Source organism: Sturnus vulgaris, chromosome 1 (assembly GCF_052056855.1).
Source record: "Sturnus vulgaris isolate bStuVul1 chromosome 1, bStuVul1.hap1, whole genome shotgun sequence".
Taxonomy (NCBI): Eukaryota; Metazoa; Chordata; class Aves; order Passeriformes; family Sturnidae; genus Sturnus; species Sturnus vulgaris.
In genome coordinates this window covers 12892341-12911814 of record NC_142243.1, presented here as the reverse complement: position 1 = coordinate 12911814, position 19474 = coordinate 12892341, and the positions used below count along the sequence as shown (strand labels likewise).

Genomic DNA, 19474 nt, shown 5'->3' with positions numbered 1-19474 from the left:
AGGTCACTCCTTGCTGTTACAGCAGATCTGTGTTTTGGTCATTCTGGGAACTGCAGGTGACATCTGCCAGGTATCTGTACACACACAGTCCTACACAGGGAGAGGCCTCAAAAGCACAGAGAAGTTTTGGGAATAACTTCAATAGTGTTGCTAAAGCCTGTTGCCAAAAGTAGACACCTAAATACCTCTAGATCCCATGTACTGTGCACCTCACTGTAGGGTTTTGCAAATATTTTAATGTAAGCTAGTTAAATGAATTTTGGTCTTTTCACCAAGTGTGTACTGGAAATGGGTGCACCTGGAATGGTGAAAGAAATATTCAAGGAAGCCATGGCACCAAATTACCGAAGTGTTCCAGAATTGCCTTTTGCTGTTGCAGGTTTCAGTATTTGTGGAGGAAATAATAAAAGAGGCCTGAAAAACAAAATCCTCGAAGCAGACTTCATGGATTTTGAATCAGTTAGTTCCCATACAAAGTCCTGCTGTGTATGGGTTTGGAATATTAATTTTACAGGCTAATCCATCTGGCCATCTGCTCATCTGAAATTCAAACAAGGCTGTGTATTGCAAGTTAGTCTCCTATAACAACCAATAGCTATAAATGATCAGCAGAATATGTCATTCTGTCTTGCTCCTCCATCAGTGAATGACTACGACATGTCATTTAATACTTCAGCTGCTGATTATTCCTGATGGGCAGGAAAGGTGAGAAAGCAAATGATTGAGCTGGTAGTGATGTTTGGCATGCATCTTGTGGAGCCACTTTTTTGTTGCTCTCTCCCATGGTCCAATTATTATGGGTTGTGCCAAAGGCTAGAGGAAAGACTGTGTTTAGATCTTTAGATTGGAAGTAGCGTGACAAATAATTTCCTCTGAGAATTACTTTCCTGTGGAAAGAATTGGTCTTGACTGGGTAGTCAAGACCAATATTTCAAGCTCTTGACTAGCCTCTGGAAACCATGAATATATGCAGGTTTTTTTGAAAACCTAGTAAAAATTTGATTTGATGTAGTTCCAACCACCAAACTGAGGATTTCTGTGCAGAATTGAGAAGTACGTATCGAGCTTTTTAATTTGTACCTGACTTTATTAAACATTCACTTAGTAGCCCATACTCAGACTCAACATCTTTAAATCACCAATATTTGCCTAATAATTTTAAAATTCTAATTCAGATATAAGAAAACTGTTATTTGTAATTTTATTTTTTTTAACTTTAAATGTAAATTTAATTATTTTGTTTGACAAAGGATGCCTTTGCAAGCCTTGTGATTTGAGTAGCTGCTAAAATCTTTGTCATATCAGTGGTATGCTTGAAACATTTAAGATTTTTGGATATTATGATTACACTCTTCTAATTTCTGTAAGTTTTTGATGTGATTATGGCCTTAGTTATGTAATAAACATGAAGCTCTAAGCAAGAGTTAGTCATTAATTCTTTATGTTCTTACGGTCCAATATCACAAGAAGAAAAAAAAGAAATAAAATGTGAGGTAGAATACAGTTCTGAGGCTTTTGATAATGGTTTGGTGGCTGATCACATTTGGTGATTTGGAACATTTCACCAGTGAGATACTTAAGAGTAAGAACTTTATTTTTAAAGGGAGAAATCTTGTCTTTCCACTGTTTTGTTACATGAAGTTGCCTAGTGTGTGGATTTCCATTTCTCATGCTGCAAAATGCATACAGTCAGAGTTCATTGAATTCTTAGAAAAAAACCTGAATCAAACCCCAAATTTTCCCAGAACTTGAATGCAATTTGCTTTTGGAGCAATTCCATTAATTTTCCTAGTCAGTATGAGGAGTGGTAGCAGGAACTGAATCATAATGTTTGGAAAGGACTTGAAAGTATTTAGAAAACTATAAAATATTATTGTGTAATTAATTGCTCAAATTCATAGTCTTCCTAATGGGTTTACTTTGTTGTTGTAGTAAAAGGAGAAGTCAGATTGCTCTAGGAAATACATTATTTTTAAAAATTTTGAAACCACAGCAATTTGGATAACACATTTTAGCCTACATTATGGTTATGAATTGCTGCATTACAAGGATTCCATGCAAAACCACTTCATACCATCAAGGGTAACATCCTTATGAACAGGTGAATAATAACCATGAGAAATTAAACAGGTTCAAAAGAAATAAAAGAGAAGGAAGATGAGTGTACATGAGGGAGATCATATTTTTGTTTTCTCTGCTGTTAGTTAATGCTGAGAGAAAAGAAAAATATTAATTTTTTACTTTATTTGATATTGAGGAGGAGTCAGAGAAAGAAACCTTTTTGCTAAGAGCCCTGAATTAGTTTTGTTTGACACCATTCAGGTGCATTCAGACCAGGATAACAAAGAAAGCTTTCAGTTTGCCACGTTAAGGTTCACTGAAAAGAAAGAGTGTGACTTAAGGAAGAGTTTAGGTAGAACCTAGAGAGGCAATTAATTAATTTAAATATTTCTGTTTGCTTTTCACTGGAAGACAACATATAGTTTGGAAAAAATATTGTCATTTCCCAAGCAAGTCAGTCTTTGCTATTTCCTAAAACAAAGAAACAAATTGTGATACATTTAAAACCAATACAAAAAAATCTAGGTGCAAATAGGGTTTTAATTCTGGTGATTAAAGAATGATAAATGGATGAAATAGTAATAACGCGGATTTTAAAGAAATCCCTCATAATGTTTAACCGTTCCTGAAACTGTTCGTGTAAATAAGTGACTAGAAAACATCTAATTGTAGATATTAGTAAGACACTTACTAATCTGATAAACTAATTGTATTGAATAGACACAGTTTTCTTCCAAGATATATCTGGTTTGTCTTCTTCTTCTATGATTACTTTTTATTGAGGCTTTTCTGCATTTGAATGTGATCAGAATAATTGTAAAATTGTGTATTGAATACTTTCTGGGAGTATGAAAGTCCTGGCTTAAGTTTGAGACAAGTGAACAATTAGAATGTTATTTGCAAAGCGTTGATAGTGTGTACATCCTCATGTCTGTGTCCCAAGGAAAAATGTAAGAACTCTGTTACTGACTTATTTTCCATTTTTCTGTTGTTGAGCTGTCTAGTGCCTATTCTGGCAACTCAAAATGTTGAACAAACAAAGCAAATAAACACTATGGAAACCATAAATCATAAAATATTCATATGCTTAGAAAAAAACCCATATTTAAGTTTCTTTTGGTCTCTTCAGGATGACTTTTGTCTCACTGTTTCAGTTTCAATAAAAGAGACAGCATGCACTAAACAGATAAAATATCCATTTATGTTTGAGGATATCGAGCCAAGTTTTGCTATCAGCTGTACAACTGGAAGTGTGGTAACTTCAGTGGAGCTACTGTGGTATTATCTTGACAGAAGTAGACAGCAATTAATGAGGAATATAGTTGCTGTATATTTTAGGAAATCTTGAATATGATATCTAACCAGAGGCCAGATTTCTCCCTTCATCTCCAACAGGAAAGTAAAGTCAGACTTGGGTTCTAGATGAATTCAGCAGATGTTCATGCATTGCTCTGTGATGCAGTGCAGAGCCATACTGGGGCACTTTGATCAAGCTTTAATTTAATGGTTAGGGCAGTTTCTTTGAAAATAGGGGATGAACACCTTTTATCTCAGGAGAACATATTACCAAGTCTCCCAGGATCTGATTATATACTTTAGTTGCTCTACTGTCATTTAAAGCAGGGGCACTGACAGTTTTTCCATCAATGCTGAAAGCGTGCAGTATTTCTTCTCACAGGAGAGAAGTGGATAATCCACCTCACTGCCTGTGTGGTGGAAAGTCCCACCGTTCATGAGCTGTGGCTGTTTTTCTGGGATTTCAAAGAAATAGAGTTGAGAGGTGTGAAATATTTCTACAACATGACTGAACTTGTGTTAGTTATTCAACTGCCCCACACCAAAAAGGCAGAAAAAACTCTAGAAATTTTATGATCAAATTGGTTATGTCCATTTATTTTGTTACAGTATTCAGAACTATTAGAGTACAGTTACACACTCATTAGACACATGGCACAGAATATCAATGAGTCTGGCTGACAAAAACTGTTTTTATCAAAAGTGATTTACCCAGTAATTCTGTACCTGCTGGGTGTGTGCATGCAGGTATTATAAGCAGTAAGGAGACAAAAGACTGAAAAATGCAGTGATTTTTCCAGGTGCCATAGAACAGACACTCCCAATAATAAGGAAAAAAAAAGGGAAAAGGCGCTGTAGAAAGTGAGATTCCTTGGACACAGATATGGCTGTATTCCAAGTGGAGAATACAGGGAATTTGTACCTGCAGTGTAGTCAATTATTGGGACAGGAGGATTTACATCAGAGGAGCTTGTGCTGCTGAAATGTGACCACATGTTCTACAAGAGTTTACAACTTAAAATGTAAACAGTCCTAGGATTTCATGTTTTCAGATAACCGAAATCAGCTGGTAAAGTGTCAGAGCTGCTGATCAGAAAAAGCCCAAAGTAAATCAGGAGACATGTGGAGAAAAAGGAGGCAGAGGTCAGCAGCGTGGCAGCTCCTGGGCAGAGAGGAAAGCTGCTTTTGTAGTGATGAGTTGGTTTGAATGTTGCAAGAGAAATCCTTCTCTCCTGCTCACTGTATGTTAGGAAAGAGAGAGAGTATTTTAAAATCTGAAAAGGATACCTGTAGCAAGGCAGAAATATCCCTCAGAAAAAAAAAAAAGAAAAAAAAAGAAAGAAAAAAGATTTCTTTAAATATAACAAAAGTAATTAGATTTTTCTTTCTATTCAAAGTTGTTATTTCTTAGGTAATCTTCATTGTTTTTATTGGATGGTGAAACGTATTTTTCAAGTGCTCTGCTGTTTACAAAGTTTCAGAAACCTAGTTAGAGAACAAAACTTTTATTGTCTGACTGGTAGGACCAGTCACGTGACTGGAAAAGTGAATTCCAAATGTTAAGTCCACAAATGAATGAAGAACAGCTCATGTGCATCCACTTATACTTGTTTTGTTTATAAGCAATGAAGGCTAAATTACTATGAGGGATTCACAAGAATTATGTCTTACTTGCAAACAGCCTAAATGTGAAAGTTGAGCTAGTCCCTTGTGACTGGAATTTAACTAGATTTGAGTGTAAGAAACAGATGTTCTCTATTTATATATTTATATTGAAATGCATTAGTTTTTACAAAAAAAGGAGTAGATTTTGTTATTGTTCACGTGCAGTCAGGAAATCCTGAGTAAAGACTGATGACTGATTGTCTCCTCTATCTTGCATCTTATCTAGAGGCCTTCCCTGTGCAAAACAAGTGTAAAACACTGCTACACTGATACAAATATAAATGATAATGTTAGAGAGGAACACCCAAAAGAGTGGTGGTTGTATTAGCAGTGGTAGGCCCTGGGTCAAATCAAGTTTTATTTTTAACACTATCACTTGCAACCCAAGTTGCTTAATTATTTGTGAGTCCTCAATTAAATCTCCAATAGTTGTAATGAGATAACTACATATCAGCACTATCTTCACTAGAGCCAATGTCAATTTTTCCCATCACCTGTCTCACAGATCTAAAATAAAATTATAATGTCAGTAATCGGGATTTCACTCATTTGACTGTCATCCTCTATGCTAGCAAGTTACCAAAACTGAGTAAGAATGAAATAATTTGTAGATGGGAACTCAGCAGGAAAGAGCAATACTCTGCAGTGAGAATGAATCTGGATAATCAGGTTTAACTCTAGAATTCCTCATTGCCATCGATATGTGTCCATAGGCTATCATTACTCATGCCACTATTAAAAAAGAATCAATTTTACTGCTGGAAACAAGAATCCCTTTAGGCGGAAACTTCACAAACTTTTAAAGATATTTCTTGTTTCATCTGAAGTGTTTGGGCAGAGGATTATTCACTTTAGTATTTAAATGGAAAAAATGCAGTAATTTCTACTGATTTGGTACAACAGCAGTATCTGCTGCAGTGTTGTTTGCAAATTCATCATCCATCTGTTGATTTTTTTTTCCTAAGGAAGCAGAAACCATTGTGCTTTTTGTTTCAGAATATGATAAATGTAAGTCTGTGTATTCTTACATTACCATAAACCTTGTTTCTTCTTCAAGGTCAGTAGCAAGTGTACGAAGGAAGTCTGTGAAGTACGTGGGAAGTTTAGTGGCTGGCAGCTGGGCTCTGGCAGTGGTGACACAGCCAGGTTTAAAATGATGAACACATTGGAGGCTGTCATGGCCTCACATGTTTGAGAGATGTCTCCACTGATATGGATTCTGCGTGTGCATGTGGAGAGAGTAAATTTCACTCAGAGTGAATAAGACTGGAATTATTTTTCCCCCACAGTTTGTGTACTCACCACACTGTGCCCCCTCCTCCAGCTGATATTTGCAGTAACTTTATATGTTAAAACAAAGCTATGCAGTAGCTTTGGTAGCTTAATTATGTGGCTACAAAATTAACCTTTGACCTTTCTTAGGCTAATCAGGAAATTGATTTCAGGAGCTATTCCTTAACCCAGGATATGTGGTGGTTAAAGTTAAACATCACTAATAGGAAGTCTAGTAACAGGAAATGTGTGAATGCTAATCCATACAAACATAAACAAACCTTTGGCTTACATACAGTTTTATTAGAATTTTCCTCTTGACTCCCTTTCCTTCAATAAGCCAGAAAAAATTACAAGCAGCTTGTTTAACTCTTTGAAAATACTTGAGGGCTTTTTTGTTGACTATAGGTTTATTAGATTTCTTTTAAAAGAAATTTTCAAACTTGGGTAGAATTTTGTGAAGAATCATCTCAGGAAAGTTACATGCAATTCATCTTTACTGCAGTTCTGATCAATGAAGTTTATTACCAGAAGAATACAAATTTTTAGGCAAAGTACTAAGTGGAGCAATTTCTTTTTGTGTAACAGAGCTGGAGGATTTAGAGAAAATTTACAAAAAAATCTATTTCCATAAGGTCATTTTGAAATCTTTTTATAAAACAAATTGTCAGAAAGTCACCGAAATGAATATAATTTCAGGACAAAAAAGTAAATTTGAAACATTTTTGTTGTTTTCTTTGAATTCCAGCTACATTTCATTAGGAAAATAGGATCGTGTGACTTGCAGCTAAACACAAGCCAGTTAATACCACAGATATAAGTACAGGCCTTACCTTGGAAACCTGTGACTTATACTTTTCTCTTCATACTAAATCAACAAAACCTTCATGATCATATTGATCTCCACTGAGTTCAGTGGGATATTGTGCATGTCCATTAACACAGATCAGCTTTCAGGATTAAGGCCAAAGTAACTTTTCTGGGAGGAGTTTCCTTGAAGCCAGAGCAGGATCTTATGGGAACAGAAAAAAAAAAAAGTCTAGTCTGACAAAATTCTTCCTCAAAACAGGAAAGAACAAGATAGCTGTAAAACAGTGTCTCACAATCTCTGTAGTTCCTCTTTTGTCCTGTCCAGGTTGAGTAAATCTGTGATATTCATAAAGTAAACCCAGGCAAAGCATTTTCTATGCATATTAAAGCAGGGGGTTTGTATGGCATTAGAATAGTGTCATAATGATATGTGTTCACTTATTTACAAAATTGGCTAACCCATGAGGCATACAATTCGTGGCTTTACTTTGCAGATAATTTTTTCCTAAGGGAACATTTTCAAAAGAGTTCTTAAGATGTACTATTATGTTAACTTCAACAAAAATGATATTGTATGTAAAATGAATATCTGATGACTATCTAAAATATGTTTAATGATTAAACAGCTGTGAAGTAAACTGTAAACATATCAGTCCAGCCTTGTTAAATAAATTTGGGATTAATTCATTTGCCTTAATACAGGGTCTCCTCCAGAGATCATAAAAGCTTTTCTTTGGGGTTTGTTGGTCCTTTGACTATCTGGTTGTTTTTCCATTTTTGGAGCCCTGTTTGCAGACTGGTGTATTGTAGTCATTTGCTCCAGTGTAGTCCAAAAACTCTTTGCTTACGATACCCAGGCAAACTTGTAAAATTGATTTTGATCACAGTCTCATTAAACACATGTTTTGCAAAGTGGGAGTGATGAGTGAGGAATATGCAGCCTGCAAGGGCCCTCCCACTTAAATGTAATAATGTTAAAAACTGAAGAAAAAGTTGCTATGTAGAGGCGTGACAATATTTATACAAGCAACTCTTATGGCCTGATTCTCTCATTAGTCTGGTGCTGTTGGAATAATTCCTGAATTCAATAAATTTAAATATAACTCAAGATTTGATCATAAGTTAATGGAATATAATGAATAGCTATAAAGAGGTAGAGTAAGTCACATAGTAGTATCAAGCAACTTTCTTTTTCTTGTTTGGAAGCAAAAAATCAAAGATTTCCCGTTTTATATGTATGTTACCATTTGACAAGGGGTTTAATCAGTTCCCCGGAAAAACATTTTTACAGTGAATTTCAATCAGGCAAGAAATTTAATATTTTAAAATATTTGAACCTTGTGTCACTAGTCTTTTTCCACAGGAAAAAACGCCTTGTTTTTCTCATAAATGTAGCTTCCCCCCCCCCCCCCCCCCTTCAAATATTTCTTTTTATTTTGTCTTAAAAAATTGCTGGTACTTGTGAGAAAGAATCTGTCTTTATGATGCTTGTTTTGATAGAACAGAAACTGCTGTCAACATGTCAGTGTGAGGCACAGTCCTTTTTTACTTCAGTTCCTTAACAACAGCATTCTAATGAGGAATGTAATTTGCCTAATTAAAAGGTTATCTGTAAGGTACAGCTGTCCCCTGTGCTGTTGCAGTGAGCACAGAACTGGGCAGGTGTTCCTGGTGAACCTGAGGATCCCTAAGTTCCCCCAAGAAGGAAAGATCTGGTAACTCACCTGAAGAGGCTTTGTAGTGGTAGATGCTGGGAAAAAAAAGATGAGGAATCAGTCCCAAGTTCTGCCCTTCAGGCACAAGGTTATGTTCTGATACTTCAAAAATGGTGCTGCCATCCTCAGGGATCTGGAGATGCTGGAGAAATGGAATGACAAGAACCTTACAGAGGTGGACAAGGACAAGTGACAGGCCCTGCACCTGCAAAGGAACAATCACATGCACCAGCTTTGGAAAGAAGCTTTGCAGAAAACAACCTGGTGTCCTGGTGGATGCCAAGTTATCATGAGCCACAAATGTGCCCTTGCAGCAAAGGCTAAATGTATCTGTAGCTGTGGAAAGGGGTTTTAACCCTTTAAGTGTGGTGGAAATAAGATGCACAGCTACATGGTCATCTCTCATGATAGAAAAAGAGACAAGTTTATTCAGAAACACACTTGGCTTCATAGCATGACTCGCAACTCCAAGAGCAGAGAAAAGGAGATTGGTTCAGAGAGAATGCACCCCATTCCCAGGGCCTGGTCATGCACCACAACAGGCGTTCTATCTTGTTATTAATTCTTTTTTATTTTGACCAAATTATCACCCTGGGAGAAATTCTCCCTCGCCTTGAGCTGGACCAGCTTATTGGCTGGGAACAGAGCTGAAAAGCTCCAGCCTGGAATATTTTTCAGGCTGTAATTTTCTCACTTTCTCAATATGTGCCCCACATGTATCCTGGGCCATATTGGGAGATATGTTTCCAGCTGGTCAAGGTAAGAGATCCTTCCCATTTCTGAAGTACTGATGAGGTCACCCTAGAGTGCTGTGTCCAGTTCTGGCCTCCCAAGCACAGGAGAGACATGGACATACTGGAGAGAGTCCTCTGAAGGGCCATTAATAAGAGACTTGAGCATCTCTCCTGTGAGGAAAGGCTGATGGAGCTGGAAGGGTTTAGCCTAGGAAGGTTGAAGGTTCTATTGAAGGTTCAGAGAGGGTCTTATCCACATAAGTAAATACCTAAAGGGAAGGTGCAAAGAGGATGGTCCCAGCCTCTTTTCAGTGGTGCCCAACAGTTACAAGACAAGAAGCAATGGGCTCCATCTGAAGCAGGAGTTTTCTGCTGAACATGAGGAAACACTTTTTCACTTTGAGCACTGGCACATGGTGCTCAGAGAACATATGGGGTCTCTTCCCCCCCACCCCCCCCCAACCCCCCAAAGATATTAAAAAACTGTCTAGTTGTGAGGCTGGACAACCCATTGTGTGGTCACCCTTTGGGTGACCCTGTTTGAGCAGTGGGGTTAGACTGGATGACCTCAAGAGGTTCCTTCCAACCTCAACCATTCTGTGGCTCTGAATGAGCGCTGTGTTTGTTTTCCAGACTTTCATGGGCCGTGAACCCAGTGACAGATTAAAGGAAGGCTATATCAGTAGAGTATATTTTTTGAGCAGCCACTTATTGATCATGTGAAATAAAGTAGTTGTCCAAGTCTTGAGTGGAAATGGAAACCTTAAGTAGAAGAATATGCAATGTGTGGCTGTGGGGCTGCTAGTTTTAGTCTGTCTGTTATAACTTCAGATTTGTGTAGTGGAATGAATTCACCACACATCCTATGGACAGGTATCCTAAAACTGTAAATTTGCATCTCATTTAGTTCCTAATGATACTCCTTCTTGTGTTCTCTGACTTAGATCTGGTACTAGAGTATTCAGCATTAGCTTGTCCTCCATCTTTAAAGAACTTGGTAAGAAACACAATGATGGCTTTTTTGTATAAGATGTCAACTTCTAGAGATGACAGTGAAGAAAATCCTTTTACAGAAAAAACCCAGTCAATAATGTAGTTTAATTGTTAGATTCTTCAAAGTTTTTATTCATCATAATTCACAAAACTGAAGCCTTGACAAAGACAAAACAGCATTTTTTATGTTACTATACTGCATGCTCAAGTAAGCAATTGTCTCTAAATGAACATTTTCACATCAGGAGTGTCTTATAGCCAGAGTCTGTGGCTCAGTCCTCTTTCTATCCTCCTGTCTATCTATGGACACCTGCTTCTTCAACTGCAGGGCTATTTCACACTTGCAGTGGTATCCATTTAGAATTAAAGGCAGCTAAGGTTCATTAATTTCATGCTGTTGTTATGATCATACCAGCTATATAATACATGTTTGAAGTAATTAGATTAAATGAGTATATGAAGGATGTGATGAGTTATTGCAGGTTTACACTTTTAGACATGCTGAAGGAAAAGCAGCATTTTGTTGTGTTCTAATAAGGCTAAAAAGTGTTATAAATGGATATTTTTTATCATAGCATTATGATACTAGCCAGCAGTAAATGCGTGTGGACATTTTAACAAAATGTTCCATCTGTTTTAACAAAATCAATGCAACCCCGAAGAACTGTTTTCTGCTTTTGGATAGAGAAAGTTCTATTCAGCATTACCATCACAATGCAAATGAGTTTGGAGCTCCTTGACCACAATGGTAAGGTGGGAGAGACTTATTAAAACCCGGGGATATCTTAGAGGCTCTGAAGTGGATGGTGGCTCCACACTATTATCTCTTCCCCATTACTAACCACTTCCTCATGGCCGAAGGTCTACAGTACATGTATTTGAGAGCTGTTTAAAATATACAGAACTGCCAAAGTTTCACTTGTAAAATAACTTAAAAAGATTTTGAAGCCAGAAACTGGGAGCAGAAGTTAAAATTCCCTACTGCTTTTCATTCTGCCTTAGTCTCTGAAATGTCTTTTTAAAGCAAGCAGCTTAAATTTCGGGGCATGGTATTTAGTCAGCCCAAAATATTTTGTCACAACTCCCTTAATTTCCAGGCCCTTGTGGTTGAACTCAGAGTCTCTGTGTTTCACTTGTATTTTTTTTTGTGGTTTAATATGTTTTCTTCTCTTCCTGATATATTTGAGGCATCTCTGTGTTGAGCTGTCTCATCTGAAAGAGGCTGACAGCATATGAAGGCAGAGAAGTATCCTTTGATGAGAAAATGCAAATCCCAAACAAAACATTTGCAGAACCACTAATCACCATTTCCATACAATTGAGCAATGATATGGGATTTATTATAGAATGACTCAAAGGTAAGGCAGACTCCTCATAAGAAATCCAACAAATAAATTCTTATACACCCCCTCCACTTCTTTCTACAGTGGGTAATTTTTACTTATTACAATTAGTGTCAGGACTCAGTGTTTGGTGGAACTAAAGTTTGATCTCTTTGGTCTCAGGAATGACTTGTGAGTTGTTTAAGGAATTTCATAGTACAACAGGAAACTACTTTGGCAAATACTGTCAAAAGGAATTTCTAAATTTGGAAGAAGGTGTGGTGCTCTGAATCTGATACTCAGAGATACTGGGTAACCCCAGCTGTCATTAGTTTTCATGGTTGTGAATTCAGCACTTTGAAATGAACAAACTGGCAACGCAAAAGTAACCAAAATCTTGGAGAGTTTGGAAAGTATTTGTCTTATTTTAAATTTTACTTCTTCAACTCTACTGCTACGGTTATGGTTACTTCATTAATTAATTTTCACAATAGCATTTGATAAAGAAAATATATATATATATGTGACCCTGAGTTGTTTTGGGTTTTTTGTTTGAATTTTTACATTGTTTCTTTATTTAGTTCAACTTATATTTTAAAATAATTTCATTTAGCAGAAGCTGTTTTAATTCTGATTGAACCTTAATTTAAAGCACTGGATATTGTAATTACATTTAATTATAATAAGCATTTTTAAAAATCCCTAGTTAGTTTGGTTCAGGTTTATAAAAAACCACATCATTTTATGTTGCATTTAAAGTCTGATATTCTTCTATGCTAAATCCTTTTTATTTCTACTAATAGAGCTTGACTAGGAAAATGAATTCAAACCAAAGTTCAGATATGACATTTTTCTGTATCTAGTAGAAGCTATAGCATCCAGATATTCAAGAGTGAACGCCTTAGGCACAATTCCGTTTCTGGTCTGGATTCACAAATGTTGAAAAAATATTTATATAAAATATAATTTTACTTCTCTGCATTACAAAAATCAGATAACAAAACTAAGATGGAAAAAGCCAAAAGTCCTCTCTAATGGTGGAAAACAAGCCAGCTTCATTGTAGGGTATACGTGGAGTGCTAGGAGAAGAAGAATTCTTGTACTGAGTTTAGTAGCCTGCAGTGTGAGCAGAAGATTGCATTTTGTTCGAAATTTCTATGCCAACTATTGTGTTCTATTTATCAAGTCAGATAGAGATTGAGTCATTTGACTTAAAAAAATTTAAGTGTGATTGATCTCACTGTAGTGTAGATCAGCAAAAATAGGTCAGATGAATCATCTTTAAATGCTTGTTTTTCTTCTTTAACTTAAGAAAATTCCAAAACAACCTAAATTAACTAGCTCAGATATAAACATCTACACTCTAGGGGACTAATATCAGATGAAATCTACCCAAAATATTCACAGTTTGGTCCCAGCTGGATAAAATAGGCTGTAGTATGTTTGGTCTGGTTCAGTTTTGGTCTTTACAGGTCATGTAGCTAATACCCTGGTCTGTACTGAACAGCTAATTGCTATCCTTAAAAGCTTAAGATTTTGGGGTGTATTTCTGCTAAGTGCATACCTACATGCTGCTAGTGTTTGTAGTTGAGCTCACATGTTGGCATAAAGCACCTAAAGCACCTAATTCAGTAGGAAGAAACACTCTGTCCCTCCAGATTTTGTTTCCCTTCTGACCACCACTGGCCAGTGGGTCAACTTTCTCCAAGACATTGCAGCCAGCAAAAGCAGGAAGTCTCTGTTACAGACTATGACCAAGGAAAGAAATATTTGGGTGTCTCCAAGATAAAACATCCCAAGAGAAGGATGTTTGATCTGGGAAGCTTTGGGTTTACTTTTATGCTGTAGGAAAGTAACTAAGAAAAGGTTCATGTTGTACTGGAGGGGTGTCAAAAGGGAGGCCCACAAGTTGTCACTTCTGTTTGAGAGATGCTGCATCTGTTGCCATGCCAGTCATATAAGGAGATCTTTCTGTGGGTCAAGTGGCTCTACATTATTGATCCCAGAGTGAAGGTGTCTGAAAAAAGCCAAATACTGAGAACATCGATAAAGTTCAGGTGTACACGTTTTATTAGGAACAGAAAAGGTGTAGAAGTCTCTGAGTGTGCTGAAGAGATTATTTTATTAGGCTTTGTGTTTTGCTGGTTCATTCCTTTTGATTTTGAATACCCTTTTTATTTCTTTCCTTCAGCTCAATTCTTTAACTTAAAATTGTTATCTTGCACTGTCTCAAGAGAAAGAGCTGGAACTGCTCCTACAGTTTTCTACCCTCATCCTCTCTATAACTTCCTTTTCAGAGTTTGACACAGGATTTGCCAATAATTGACCATGAGTTCAATTTTTTTCAATCAAACCTCTTTTTGTAGTCTCTTTTTTGCAGTTTCCTAAGCTTGCTATTGTTGCCTTGATTATGCATCATGTAAGGAATTGAATTTCTTGGGATTAATTCGATTCTTGATTTTATCAATAGTAAATCTCCATCAAGTTAGATTTATTTTTAAACTCAATCTGACTAGTAGTTGTCTTTAACAAGAAATTAAATGCATACAGTACCTGAGGTAATGAATGTGCTTTTAATTTGCTTCCAAAATTGCTGCTGAGTTACTTCAGGTTGCTGTAATTAACCTGTAGCCATTTCTTATGCCTTTTGTAGCTTTATACCAAAACCAGTTGGATCCTCCTGTGGTTCTCCTCCAGTGTTGCTGCTCTTCTGTATTTCTGCTTGGCTCCACAGCTCAGATCTGTGTAGCCTTCCTGCCATCAAACATTGCTGTTCCAGTAGAGCATCTTTTAGTTCTCTGGTTCTTCCTGTTAATCTTCAGGTTTGTAGGTGTGGGAGAGGAATTATTAAATTATTTATATTGGCAATTATAAATCTTATCTCTCTCCTACTTTAATTTGGGGTATAACTGAAGCAGTGTTTTAAAAGTGGTTGAAATCAAAAGCAAGATTCCGGGACCTAATTGGGTTATGCATATTTTGAAATTGTCTACAGGGAGGCAATAATTTTCTAAGGGTTGTAATTCCTTCAGTGATGGAAAGAGTAGTTTCATGACAAATGCTATTATACTTCAAAGGTAGAGGGAAGAGGTGAAAGTGAAGCCACTGCTTGTGCTAAAAATTGAAAGTTACCCTACCAGTGCTCTTTACTTTCAGAGTAAAGCTGACAAATTTGAAATATCTAGTTCAAATGTTTGCCATTGACTAGCAAGCATTTGTTTGTAAAGCCGGTAGAAGTAGTTTCCATTCTTTCTTCCTTCTCAGTGATTGATCTGTTTCTTTCTGGTTTTCTTTCAGAGAACTTAATTGCATGATTTTTTTTTCAAAAACAAGCACATCAAATGTCACAACATTAGCATAATCATAAAAATGTCAAGCATTGAGTGCATTTGCAATATGCCAGAGCTTACCAGAACATATTTTTTCATGTGATTAATGTGAGTCTCTGGAACATGCCTTTGAATGGGCATCTCTTAAAGAGGTGACTAGTGGTTGCTTCAGATTATCCCCTTTAGGGAAAAGTATAGCTTTTCACTAAAGTGGAATAAAATTGGTCCTTAAAAGCAGTAAATCCTGAAGGAATAGAAGGAATCTAAAAGGCCATCTAAGGAAACGAAATATTACTGGTAAAATCATAGTATTGTAGAACAATTTGGGTGGGAAGGGATCTTAAAGAATATCTAGTTCCATCCTGCCTGTCGTGGGCAGGGACATATTCCACTACACCAGGTTGCTCAAATGTGTTCTGTGCAGATTTTTGCTCTGTCATACTGATCTCCAGCTGCAAGAACCTGGAAAGCTGGACCATAAATTTTGGTGCCTGTCATAATCTGGATATTACTATCTGTGTCATGGGTAGTATTGTTTTTGTAAATATAGGTAATTGATCAATGCTGTATATTTAAGATGACTAGATAAGGTAAAAAGCATCTGGTACATACTAATGAATGTACTTTTTTGATTGCATCTAAACTTGTGCAGAATCTAAACTTTGTTCCACTGCTTGTACTAATTGCACTACTATTATTTTGGGCAGTAATTTAATGGAAGGATTTGGGACTGTGAATCTCAATTGTAAGGATGGAAATGTGGGAAACGAGAGTTTCAGATACCTTTTGTAAAGCAACTATTATAAATTCCTGTGCAGAGTCCCTTCATCTTTCTTGGCTCTTACAGACGGAAATAGCCACAAAATACCATTAACTCTTTTAAAATTTGGACATAGGAACCCAATGTATTGTCTGTGCAGTAATTTGCTTCCCAACATCCTCGTCTGGATTGTGTCCAGAGCTCTTCACTTGATTTATGAAAGCTGCCTTCACTAAGCTCTTGACTGCGCTTGTTAAGACTGTTATCTACAGGATTCCTCGGCATTGTTTTTTCCATGCACGGAAAGCCATAGACACAGTGTGCAGTGTTCTGGCATGATCCAGGAGAGGACAGCAGGAATGCTGTGAGCAGGAAGTCTCTTCCTCCTTACAGCCTCTGAACCTCCTAGTAGGTTTTTCTGAGGAGTACCCTGTGGTGTCACAGGATATCTGTCTCACTGTCTTTGTTCAGATGGGCAGATGTTTGCCTTTTGCACATTGCACTCGTGAAAATACAGTGGAGTATAAATAGGTCATACTGCTGGCAAAATGTGCCAAACTGGTAACTTTCTTCCTCCAAATATGTTTATGGAGAGCAATGGTCTTGTAAACCCCTCCATTTATGCTAAGGAGAGAGTCATTACAGGTAACTTTTCCTAATGTCTTCTCCTTTTAAGGAGTAAAAATGTAGTGTTCCTGCATGGTTCATTCTTCTGCTCTGTGAAACATCTGGAACAATGGCAGCTGGTGCTGGCGTGGTGGCACCAAGTCATGCTCTGGATATGGGCTGCAACAAATGGGTCACTTCAGGGGATAGATACCACTGGGTAAGAACTGCCAATCAATGTCTGGATCTGCATCCTCTGCTCTTCTAACCCGTTCTGTCCTGAGAGAGTATTTTTTTTTCCCATTTCCCCTACAGATATCTTTCTGATCTTCACCTCATGGCATGTTTGATGTTCATTGACAGAGGTCATGTGAAGCTGCATGTCCCTCTCCAGGAGCAAAAGGGAGATTGCAGTGGCTTCAGTCTGCAAAGTGAGTCAGAGATGTGCTCATGCCCACCTGGACCTGCTGCAAGAGGACATTTTCTCATTCCTTCTAGTTAATTTCTCCAGCCTTGGAAATTTGACTTTGTCTCCTGTAATGTTTGAACACCTGTATCCTTTCCTAGACTGCTGGGTGTCACTTCATACTCCCTGAACTGATGATGGGATTCTACGAGAGATGTCAGAGGACATGGATTTAGCACTGTAAGCCCTGATAATAAAACCATTACAAGTCAGATTTTGTAATCCATCTCCTGAATACCCAAGGATGGACTCAAATATACATGTAAATATTTCAGAAAACATTCTACATAACTGTAGTATAGAAATAACTTCCTTCAAAATCCTGAGCACTGAAAATTTTGCAATTTCCTGTGTAATATGTACTTTTCTGATTATTAAATTCTGCTCTGTGCTAGTTCTCAACATGTAAGAACAGGTCCTGCATTTACCATGGGGATGTGATGAGCTAGCAGCAGAGAAGCAGTGCTTGCCTGCAGTGCAGTAAGAGCAGTGGAAATAGTCAGGATTTGGGTATTGAAAACAGAAACTAATGTGTATATATGTAAAAAACATAGGCAGCTTTCTAAATTATTTTCAGATATCTTCTTTAATTCATCTATAAAGATGAAAACAATGTCAGATTTTTCCAAAGTCTTCTTTTAAAATGAGTTTTGAAGGTAGTTTCCAGGTAATGTACATTTTCCGTTCAGCAACTCATGTGATGCCATGCAAGATTTCTATCCTGCTCAAGGCAATTTAAGATTTGGCATTGATGTCATGAAGACAGTAGCAAAATATTTCAGCTGTACACTCAGACCTCAGGATCCATTCCTGTCACGTGGAACTGTGTGTGTACAGCTGGGGAGCATGGAAGGGTTTTAGGACAAGTCTCTGCACTGCCAGGAGTGTTTTCTGGCCTGTTGTGGAGATCCCCACTGGAATTGCTGCCTCTGAAGCTGGTAGAAGGGTTGTTGGGGTATACAGTGTGTAAAAAGAAGACAGCCACAACTCCCCTGCTGTGCAGGTTGAGGCAGGGCAGCTCACCAGTCACTCTTATTCTTTCTCTCTTGTGAATGAGAATTGCACAGGGAGTGTGTGTTGCACTGCCAGCACAATAGTCATGTTCTCCACCTGAATTTGTAGATTTACAATTAAACATCTCCAATCTGCTCCCCAATTGGTTATCCAAAATGGACTTTTCACATTAAGTCTGCAGGTGATTCATACTGCATTCTTATTTCTCCCCCTAGGAGACCACTGGATTTTCATTCCTTAGCTAACTCTGTCTTCCTTCAGAAAGCACACGCTTTGCATTATGGCCTCATATAAAGTTGGTAACTTTTGCATGTCGAGAATGAAAAGGAAATGGATAGACAAAATGGGAAGCATGGTAAGGTGTCAAGGAAAGGGAAACAAAAGAGTGTGATCCAGAAATTTACATTTCTTTGTGGGTGACTTGACTGAGATACATATTGAAGGGACAGATCTTTTTACTATTACTCCTCAGAACCAAAAGAGAAGAAATTGCTTTGATGGAGGCCACTTCATCCTGACTGCATTCATATATAGGTGACTTGATTCAGTGCACAGGGGCATATCCTGCAGTGTTAAAGTCAATGGGAATGTTGCTGCTGAAAATAGGGAAAGCATTTTATCTTTGTTTCTGATAACTGATGTCACAAGGTCTTGGGAGGGGTTTTACTGCTCTTAGAAACAATCTCAACTTGTGTTTTATTCCTGGTGCCTAGTATCTCCGTTGTAAGTGGCATTTCACCAGGATGCTGTGCCTTGTGAATTCAGGGAGAAGGTTACATGCTGGAAAGGCATATGAAACCAGCACTCAGTGAGAAACAAGTAATTAAGACATCTGGATAGAGGAGGACACATCAAAATAACAATTTAACAAAGTAGGTGTCGGAGAACAAGAAACAGGAACTGGGGAGGTGAGGTTTCAGGTGAGCTCATAGCCCAGAACAGGCATGGTTATACTGGATCCTCAACTTGTTGCACTCTCAGCTGCTCTTTCCTCCCTGGAGTCTTTCCAGGGCAGATGGTGCAGCTGAGGCTGCATGGCCCGAGGCAGAGTGTTGGAGCAGCAGCATGTTGTTAGCTAGCTTAGCAAAAATTGTCTTTTCTTTTTCAGCCCATGTAGTGTAAGCTGAGGCCTAACTTTGGGCTTACTCTTCCTGTGGTTGAATCCATAGAGGATTGGACTGTAATAATGGCAGCAAACTGTATATTTTCTTGTCCTTGGATGGTTTGACAGCAGGTCAGTGATAGCAGTTTTCAGAACAATAAGGATTACCTGTCTGTTGTATTTCCCTTTTCCCACTTACTCCTCTCCCCAAGCTGAATTATATTTTTTTAAACAGTTGGGATTTCTTGTGCAAGTTAACTTGCTAGAGCCTGTGCAAACCTGGGTTCTGGTTGTTCAGTGGAGCACTGTCAAGTCTATGCAGAGCCACA

General features: G+C 37.7%; 1 long non-coding RNA gene across 10 annotated transcripts in view; it reads left to right on the top strand.

Moving 5' to 3' along the window:
- Window positions 1–19474, top strand: part of LOC106861945 (uncharacterized) — a 116255-nt gene that overhangs the window by 58398 nt on the left and 38383 nt on the right. For 3 of the 10 annotated variants that reach the window (XR_015801333.1, XR_015801336.1, XR_015801334.1), the window contains exons 6-7: window positions 16879–16994; window positions 17075–17209. The exons of 1 other annotated variant lie outside the window; for it this stretch is intronic. This is a non-coding gene — a long non-coding RNA (uncharacterized LOC106861945). Of the gene's footprint in view, window positions 1–16878; window positions 17210–17632; window positions 17697–18258; window positions 19278–19474 lie in introns of all 10 variants that reach the window. 6 more of the 10 variants (XR_015801346.1, XR_015801340.1, XR_015801347.1 and 3 more) reach the window with 6 other exon arrangements.